The sequence below is a fragment of the Ipomoea triloba genome, chromosome 12 (genome assembly GCF_003576645.1).
Source record: "Ipomoea triloba cultivar NCNSP0323 chromosome 12, ASM357664v1".
NCBI classification, from domain to species: Eukaryota; Viridiplantae; Streptophyta; class Magnoliopsida; order Solanales; family Convolvulaceae; genus Ipomoea; species Ipomoea triloba.
Genome location: NC_044927.1, coordinates 20,333,667 through 20,344,521, shown reverse-complemented (window position 1 = coordinate 20,344,521; position 10,855 = coordinate 20,333,667). Strand labels below are relative to the sequence as shown.

Genomic DNA, 10,855 nt, shown 5'->3' with positions numbered 1-10,855 from the left:
GTCTTTTTGGGTACAGAAATCCATCCAGTTGCTTCTGGATGGTTTCATTCTTTTCCTGCAAAATAAACAAAGAGAATGACTTATAAAAGAATATACTGACTACAAATTAAATATCTTTGCAGAAACATTATAACATTAACAAGTAACCCATGACCTCATACTTGAACAAGGACCAACAACACAAAATATTAATGCTTTAGTGATTCTAATAAATTTGGCATAAGTAAAAGTTAACATCACTGGTGCTAATGTCACTGAAGAATAACATTATAACACCGCTCTTGCTCTGAAGAATAATCACCAAGAAATTTAATTAACTCCCAGTGAAAACATAATCCTAAGGAGTGAAGATTTTAAGCAAGAGAAAACACACAATGAAGAATGCATTAACAAAGAACAAGTACATGAGTATAGAAAATAGTCAATAACAGGACACCAGACCTTAAGATCTTTAGGAAAGTCCACATTAAATTTAAAAAGGAAGCTTTTTACAAAGCATTGAGGAATCATTACTCAACAACTTCTATAGAGCATATGTACACAAATTGTTATTCTATAAGTCAAGAATAGAGAACCACCACTTATCAATAAATTCCGCACATTCTTCAATGATTTATAGAGCTCTAGAGAAAGATTAGCCACAACCTCACTTGCAGCAGCATCCACCAGTTTACTAAGTAATATTTTTTTGAAGATAGTTTACTAAGTAATATAGTGATACGGGGCATTCCCTTTGCTTTCTGAGCAATTAATTTTGCGCCAACAACATCTTTAAAATAAACAACAAAAATCCAACATTATAACTTTTAGGGGGGGTTTGAATTCCTAACGAAATATCCATTGTGCAATTTATCAATTAATAGTTGGATGCTCAAATATTTTGTCTCAAACCATTTATTTTTAATTTCTCCATCAATGAACCTGCCAACAGATTAATTAAGTGAAATATTTCTTAATAATCAATTATGGTTTTTTAGACATGATGAACTTAAAATTCTACATTTAATTGTCAAAAGCTTAGTACATGGCACAACTTCATTCTCTGAGAAACATAAACAATAGATGTATTAACAAAAATAAACATGAACATAAAAATTACATATGTTACTGATAAAAATTACGTTCCGTGCGATGCGTGACAAAAATTTTAGAAGCGTAGTTTTGATATTATAGCTCAAAATAATATAGTTTAGTTGAAGATGTAAATATATAAATATAACTATACAATGTAATATTTTTTTAAATTTTAATTATGTAATTATTATGTTCCTTTAAAGTTTATTTTTACATTAGAATGATAAGCAACATTCTTATTATTACTTTACTTTTAATTTGAAATAATAAATATTATTATATAGTTAACATATTGAAAATAAAACTTGTAAATAAAACAAAGATTATGAAATTAAAAGTGTTATTAGTAATAACCATTAAAATTACAAATGTTTGAATACTATTTTTTTTTTTGAAATATGAATACTATTGTTACTAATGAAAATTTTAATATAAAAAATTAAAAATATTTATTTATTTCTATTAAAAATATTATTAATAATATAACAATAATAATAGCATCAATACTAATAATACTTGTGGACGACAATAATATTACTAATAATAATAATAATAATAATAATAATAATAATAATAAATGGGACGGTCAACCAAAGACTCCCAAATCTGTAACCTATTGGATGAAAGTGTTTTTTGAAAACTGGATGAGTGTTGCTAGGTGTAGTGTATACATTACATATTGTGTGTTGGGTGCATTGTGTAATAAATAAATAAATAAATAATATATATATATATATATATATATACACTAGTATTGTACCGTGCAATGCACGGCTAACTATTAAAGAGTTGTTTATAATATTATAATGAATTAATAATTATCAAAATTATTTGAAGTTGTTTATTATAAATTTTGATCAAACTATATTATATAAATTATTAAATACATCGTGATAAAGAATTAAATATTAATTTTAATATAAACAATCAATACAATTTCAGATAAAATCAAACAATTCTAACATAATATTTAATTATATCATATATTTATTAAAGTTAAACTACTACATATTTTTCTTACCATAACTGAAATTCAAAGCTATTTAATATGATTAAACAAAAATTATTACAAAACAATTATTTTTCTTACAATAACTGAAATTCAAAGCTATTTAATAGTATTGTACCAGTGCAATGCACGGACTAAATATTAAAAAATATTGTTGTTGTGTTGTAGTGAGATAAGTATTATTATAATTACTATAAGTTCTTTATGATAGACTCAATTTAAATATAATAAATAGATGCATGAATTTAAATTTAAATTAAAAACCAAAACATATTATTAAGTAATAAAAAGTAAATTGAATATTACACATTATTAAAAGCTTCATGGTAAACATCGGTACTAACGGTATTTGAGTCACCTTAGAAGGGTCAACGTACAATGCTACATGTGCGATGCACGGGATGAATATTAGACAATTTAATAATATTACTATTAAGTATTTATTGCACAATAATATTCAGATAAATAATAAATTGACACGAAAAATTTACTACTTTGTAATAATCAAAATTGTATCCATAAATTGCATACCAAATATAAACATTAGATTATCTTGAAATTATAAAAACTTACATCAATTGAAATAACATCAATTAAATTGCATGATCATCACTTATATATTTTCCCTATACAAAAATCCATTTATAATGGTTTAAAAAAAATCCATTTATAATATTTATACAGTAATTTATAATACTAGTATTTACACCTGTGCGATGCACGGAATGGGTTTGTTACAATTATTTAAATTATAACATCAAATATTATATAGTGCAAGTGAAGATATGAGTTGGGTCATTTATGTTTTTTGATGCTACCATTGCTTGAATTCGAGTAAATAATTGCTCAAATTAATAGCTAATGTGTAGATGTAGGCATGCGGTGTTGTAACTTTAGAGATTTTATATATCATTGTTAGGAATTTTAGAAATTGGCCCAATGTGCTCGTTCTTTGGCAACTTAGTTATAGTAATGAATTGTTATCCTAATTCATTTGTATAGATGATATATTTTTTGTCTAGATATATAGCAACTTTATCATTTTGAAAAAAAAAACATAATATCATCGATTATATTTACACATTATTGAAAACCTCTTTGTAGATGACATTGTAAGTCGCAACACAATCTTGTCCATCCTCGTCTACCGCTAATACCTTCAGGCCATTAGGATGACTGACTCGGGAGAAAGCCACATACAATTGACTGTGACTAAAGACCGGTTTTTTTAGCAATAACCCAATGTGAGTTAGTGTTTGGCATTGGCTTTTGTTTATAGTCATGGCATATGCAAGTATCAACGGGAATTGTTTACGCTGGAACTTGAAGGGCAATCTCGTATCAGAAGGACTAAGAGACATTCAGGGGATAAGAACTTTGGTCCCTTCATGTGTCCCATTAACTATTATTGCTTCGACAATGTGATCTGCCAATCTTGTGATAATGAGCCGCGTTCCGTTACAAAGACCAAGAGAGTGGTCTATGTTCCGCAATAACATAACAGGTGCACCGACCTTTAATATCAATGAATGATTAGGAAGATCCGACAATCTCAAACTATTTAAGAATTCAGGAGTGTGCACTTCTGATAGATTTTCACCGCCTGATTCTGCCTTACACAAAGAGTCACAACTTAAATATATTCGTCCTTCTGCAGTATTCATGTCGCACATGTACTGATTAATTTGATTAACGACATCTAAAGTCGGTGAGAGGATTGCTCGACCTTCTAGCTACGACTCATCAAGCATGCCATATCTTGAGCTTGGGAATGTGCTCTCAACTATATTTGCTATGGGATCGTGTCCACACTTCAACAAAAACCTTGCTGGAATATCGATATCAGATGAACCATTGTTTACTACCCCTGCAATCCCATCTCCGATGTCTGCAATCCATTTTGAAAACCAATCAACTGTTTGTCTATGTTCCTCTGAAGCTAAGGTCCGTAGTCTCAAGTTCTTGGTCAGCCTTAATAGTTGCTCCGACAACTTCTGGTCTTGTTGCTTTCGGAATAACAGGTAGAATCTATCTAAAATCGCCGCCCAAAACTACTGTCTTTCCACCAAAAGTCTTTTCAGCACTACCCGGTATGGCGAACCTCAATATGTCCCTCATGGTTTTGTCCAAAGCTTCAAAACAGTGTTTGTGCGTCATCGGTGCTTCATCCCATATTATCAATTTGCTCCTTATTATAAGCTCAGCAAGGTCACTACCTTGCGATATATTGCACGTGGAATCTTCGTTCAAAGAAAGTGGTATAGCAAATCTGGAATGCGCCGTTCTGCCTCCCGGCAACAACAAAGATGCTATTCCACTAGAAGCACTTTAGAACAATATCACCGCGGCTCCTTATCTTTGATGATAACGTTCTCCACACGAACATCTTGCATGTTCCCCCGTAACCATACACAAAAAATAATCCACCTCCATTTGAATCAATATCATTCATCACAGAGTCGTAAACATTATTTTGTTCATCGGTCAATTGTGTTACCAATGTCTCATGCTCTGTCTTCAAAGATTCCTTGTCATACGGCAACTCTTCGGCTATCAACATGTTTTCACTCAAACCCATGCTACTTTCGTCTGGAATTGGCATTTTTGGAAAGTCTTTCAAGTTTTTTCCCCACGAAGATAGCAAATTCTCCAACTCCATCAGAGCAAACTGTTTTTTATCTGAATCCGATAACATCAACTCTTAAAAGGCAAAAAAATAAAAGAAACAAAAACAAATAACAAATTAGTTTATTTTTAAATAATGAAAAGCAAATAACAAAGTCGAATAAATAGATTGGAGCTCGATATACCTGGATTTTGCAAGACACGTCAACGTTGAACATGTGCATCCTCGGCAAGAAAGTCCCAAACGGCATTCCAAACTACTTCTGGCTTACAGAGTGAACTTGAAGTGAGAAGCGTAACAAATAACCTTCGCAAAGCATACACAGATGCCCAGTAACTCGAATCAATAGATGACAATGTACTAATAGGATTTCGTTTTGGAGGATTTTGTTATTATATATAATATAGATTATAACAATGTACTAATCCTAATGTATAACAATGTTTTGATGTTATAGGATTTCGTGTTTTAATATTATTTTACTTTTAATAATATTTTATTATTTTAATCTATACTATATATAAAAGCAATATCATCCTCTAAAGTTTTCCCGCCCAAACGTAGGGGTATTTTAGTAATATGGTAATTATTATTATTATGATGGAATAATATTATTTATTGATTGTAATTATTATTATTATGATAGAGCTTAGCCAACATAGAGATTCCTTTCATTTGATTATAATTTATTTTTGTTATTTAAAATAGTATCAATTAGCCATGCTCTTCCTTCTAATTTTTGTTTAGACTTTTCCTAATATAAATTTTAAGTAATCAATTTCAACACTAATACACAAATCTTATAATTTCAAATAAATGTACACTTTCAAATATTAGAATTGTTTATAATTTCATCATCAATTATATATATATATATATATATATATATATATATATATATATATATATATATATATATATAGTGTCATAATCAGGTGTGGTCGCCCCTTAACGTGCGGTCAGTGCAGCCTCACCACTATGTATACAAATATATACCACTTAATGTTAAAAAATGCACCGCACAAATATGCATCATTAGGTACGCATCACCAAAAAAATACACCACTAGGCATGCAAATATACACCACACAGTGTTAGCAAATGTATCATTAGGGGCAGGGAAATTATGATGCATTATTTTGGGTGTGTGGTGTGTTTTTTGGTGTCTTTCTGTATTTTCATTGAGTGGTGTGAACCGCACCATCGCACGGGAAGGCGTGACCACACTTGAACAGATTTCTATATAGTGGTGAGACCGCACTGACCGCACGTTAAGGGGCGGCCTATATATATATAAAGTTTATTCGTGTATCGCACGGGTAATTTTCTATAAGTATATATACCACATGTGTATGTTATGTTTTATCAATGATTTTAGGATGTTTTTTCCATATAGAAAATATTATAAACCATTATAAATACTATTAAATATTTTACAAAGTCAAATCCTTTATATTGTATTAAACAAATCCAGTATGTTTGCTAATAAGGTAGATAGTGTATATATAGGGGTGAATAATAAAAATAAGAGCCACAAAATGATTCTCACATCGAAAAAGAACTTTTAATACATAAAATGGTCATATAAGTTACATAAATCATATTATATAGCAAATTTTTTAAAATAAATGCAATTAATATTATTTTATTTAATGTACAATATTTTGATCGCGCTTCTTGGCGTCCAGTCTGGATTGCATCCTCTTGATGGAGTACTCAATTTTAGGGAAGTTATTATCTTCTTGATGGAGTACTCAATTTTAGGGAAGTTATTCTTAAGTTTTCCCATTGGACTGCATCCAAGCTTATTCCTGCAGGCAAGTTTCAAAATCACAGCCACAACAAAAGGAACAGGAAAATGAAACAATTAAGAGTATTTTACCACAATAAAAGGAACACGAAAATGAAACAATTAAGAGTATTTTACCGTTAGTTGTAGCCTGGTTGGTGCCATCTGCGACGAACCATTCCCTCAATGAAACCAAAGGCTTCTCTTTATATTTACCAACCGTCACCCTTCTATCCATGGACGACAACTACACAAACAACATATTCTTCCTCAACTGCTTAATCTTCCTCAACTGCTTTAATCGGAAATGCATTAATTACAAAATTATTTTGGGAACTTACTCTACGGATAAAGACGTCGTCGTTGTTCTGACAGTAATAAGATCCCTATATCTCGTGTTTATGTTATTACGTGATTTATATCCTTACAGAAAGAAATAGATTTATAATAGGACTCAATGCCTATGTGTGTTTTACTTGATATTAACTACTAATATAATTCTATTCTAATAACTCTATATAAACATCAAAATATAAGCCAAAAAGCTAATAACTCAATGCCTATGTGTGTTGATTGGATTTGCAGATCGATGGAATCTGAAAAACAGATGAAGCGCGCTTCAGCTTCTTTAACTTGTGTTCCGCTAGAGATACTTATAAAAATTCTGAATGGTCTCCCTGCAAAATGTGTAGCGCGATTGAGATGTAGTTGCAAATTCTTGTATTCTTACATACCGGAACCACGACGCTTGGCGTTTAGAATCAACTTTGCATTTCCATCCATCAACGTGGCGCATTAAGATTATACTCCGTCAGGTACAGTGAAGAAAGCCATGGAAGGTTCGATAGCAGTGTCCAAAAATTAGATTCGCGAGGTTTAGAATGGCCGCCCGGTTCGAGTTGTGGCGATAGGATGATGTGTATGCTCCGCCACGAAACTGGAGGCGGCGCCGTCTTCGACCTTAGCACAGGACGCCGTATTTCTCTGCCGCCCCACCCCGAGACGTGCGGTACCGGTAGTAACATTGGCAATGGCGGTTTTGTTGTACCAAAACCACTTCGGAGCAAATTCCATAATATCTGCTCTTTTGCGGCGGTGGGGCTTGACCCGGTTTCGGGGAGATATAAGGTTTTCAAATCCACGGTGTACTATGATCCCGCCCGGTTGTTGACTCGACAGTGGGTTTTAACTCTAGAAGTGGATAAGTCATGGAGGGAGATAAAACCCCCCCTTTTCACTGGATACATCGATGATGCCATCCACATTCATGGGATTATTTATTTCATACCTAAAATTAGTGACCAATCACCATATATAGTCGCCATGGATGTTGCGACAGAGGGGTTTATGAGGGTCATATCGTTCCCACCTGAATATGATCCGTACCCGCAGCGGGCGTACGGGCGAGAACCATGGATAAAGTTGAATGGTCGCCTATCGTTCATTAACATTCCTCTTCCTGACGACGAACACGATGAAGACTTTGTCGGCCCTACTGCGAAAAGGGAACAGGATAGAGATATGGACGCTTGAGATCACATCAATGCAGGCGGAGTGGGGGAAGCAGACGATCCTCCTTCCATGTGAGGAGTTTGTACAAGCTACTTCTATGGGTTTTACTTCTAATAGTATAGGGGAGATTGTGTTCATATTGTTTCTAGTTGACGGGATGCTTCATAATTTGATTTTAGTTTATTCATTTAGAAGAGATGTTTGGATAAGAGTTGACCTAGGTGAACTTTGTAAGTACCCACTTTATTTTTTAAGAGTTTTGGGAGGTGTTGTGCATATAGATGATGAGATTGCAACATCTTTTTTGGAATGGAATGAATAGTTATGCCTTTAATTGGTAGAAGAGGGATAGAGTTAAACAAACTGCTCAGCTCCATGATTATTTAGTTTATCTTATTGATATTTCAAGACAATGTCATTATGTACTATTATTTTTGGAATGAGTTTTAATTCATCTTAGGCTATTCTTAACTCAGAAATTTCTGATTTCCGGGTTTCTAAACCCAGCCTAAGTGTAAGATATAGAATTACATAATTAATTTCTCTTCTCATTGCTTCTTTACTACTTTGAGCAGTTTCAATATATGGATTAAGTGTATGGCTACAATTGAGTAGACATTACTCCGGTGTGAAACTCCTTTTTATTTTATTTTTGGTAGCCCTGCCCCTCATTTGCTAATTGTATGAATGAATAGACCTTTGAAAATTGACCCCCAACATACAAATGGTTGATGGTGATGTGACCAAATTATATGGGCCATCTTTTTTATCTTCTAGTGAACGATTATGATAATTGAAATAATTCTGAGAATAGGGAATAAGAAGATGAACAACTAAAAAGAAGGGCACCAAGGTGGTGCCACTGTTACCTCCAATCAGTTGATACCTAAACAGAGTTTACACTTAAAGTCAGAGATGCCAAATGACCCAAATACAACATTTTCCATATTTACAGAGATACATAAAAACCAAACTACACTTAAAGTTTTCACATTAACAGTCCAATGCACCCCCCCCCCCCTAACACCTCAACTTGTTCTAACTTGGGAGTTTTACCCCTAATCAGATGGTGTCAATATAGAGCTGCCAACTAGCATTCTAGTACTCAGACCCTTTCCATTCTGCAAGAATTTCATTTTTTGTTAATTCTGACAGCCTAAAGGAAAAGAAACTAGAAAGCCTCGTTCTTTTCCTTAACCATGGGAGTGGACACGAAAAACAATCAGGGAAGGTATACGACTAGAAGGGGGAATTTCTGTCGTTTACAGTGATTCGGATACTGAAGAAGGGGGTGTGTTTCCTGCACTCGTTTTCTTTACCTCAGTGTTGGAACAAATAAGAATCCTCCTCACCACACTACAGAATTCTCTGCAAATATCAATTAAAATAGCTCTGTTAGGTGACAAAGAACAGTGGAGCATGTTATTGTAGTGAAGCACTTTCAATTTTAGTAGGAACAGTAAAAAGGAAGAATAGATACTTACAGCCATGGATGATCCCCCATAAGCATCGTGTCTCCCTCATCGTCTGTGAAGACAATTTCCCATTTTTTTTCTTGGGCGAAGCTCTCCGTGGATCTCAAACATATCTTCAAGTTTACTTGTGAGTTCATCGTATCCTTTTATTGCTGTCAAGTCCACTGCCCGGCCCACTGCCACCCCTTGCATTTGAACCTACTCAAAGGATTTCCGTGAAAACACAGAAATTTTAGATTTTTAGAATTTTCCTTTCAATGGTAGTGAATTCTAAACAAATTACACTGGGGTGTAGTATACCTTGGTACGACTTCTAATAGAAGAATTCTGATTGGTTTGGCCCTCCTTTGGTTGAGTGACCTGTGATTGCTCTTGCTTCAGACCTTTGGTATCAATAGAAAGGTCAGACTTTTGCTCTGAATCCCCAAAGGACGATGTCTTTGCGGGTTAAGCCCGCTCCGTCCTGCGGGCTTGGCGGGTCAACGGGAGCCCACCAAATATATAATAAAAAAAATTAAAGTAAATAAATACTAAAATCATAAATTTATAACATTAAATAATAATAATAATAATTAATTAATTATATATATTTAAATTGAATTTTGGTGTTTTGGTTTACAGTTTACTGTAAACCAAAATTCCAAAATTGAATTCTATTTTAATTTTGGTATTTTGGTTTATGGTTTACAATAAACTATAGGCAAAAATTTGTGTGAGACCGCCTCACCATGAGACGGGTCGGGTCGGGTTGGGTCGAGATGCAAATGTAACGCTTATATGCACAAATGTCATACTTATATGCTCAAATGTAATACTAATCAGGAATAAAATTTTTGTTACTTATAAGGGTAAATGTAATACTTTTAAGGGAAAATACAATACTTTTATATTTCGATTTAAAAGTATTACATTTTCCCACAGAAGTATTATATTTGCCTTTATAGGTAAGGGGCATTTGTCAACATTACTTATTATGAAAAATGTATTACTGATAAGCATTATTTTTATACTTATTTATATTTAATTCTTATAATAAATTAATTTTATTTATTTTACATTATATTTATTTTACACTTTATTTTATATTTTGCATTAATATATTAGTTATTAAATAATTAAGCTTAGTTAATGATTTGGACCAATCATTTATATTGTTTAATTAGTGGGCCCAACTTAATTAGGTTAATTATTTTAGTTGTTTTAGTTCAGCAGCCCAATCCCATATAAACTAAACAATCCCTTTGTTTTCTTTGAATTTTGTACGCAAATAGCAATATTAGAGCAGCCGACTGGTTCAACGATTTTTGCAACTGCTTCTGCGAAGTCTTCCGCGAGCTGCGCGCGAATCGGGACTGCGTGTGCGACGAGGG

At 33.0% G+C, this 10,855-nt stretch overlaps 1 long non-coding RNA gene across 1 annotated transcript; it reads right to left on the bottom strand.

The window, feature by feature from the left end:
• Positions 1-8,843: 8,843 nt before the first annotated feature.
• LOC116000309 lies at positions 8,844-9,928 on the bottom strand. The gene is made up of 3 exons (XR_004094089.1): positions 9,786-9,928; positions 9,495-9,683; positions 8,844-9,378 (listed from the first exon to the last, which is right to left on the bottom strand). It is a non-coding gene; the product is annotated as an uncharacterized LOC116000309 (long non-coding RNA).
• Between the last annotated feature and the right edge of the window lie 927 nt (positions 9,929-10,855).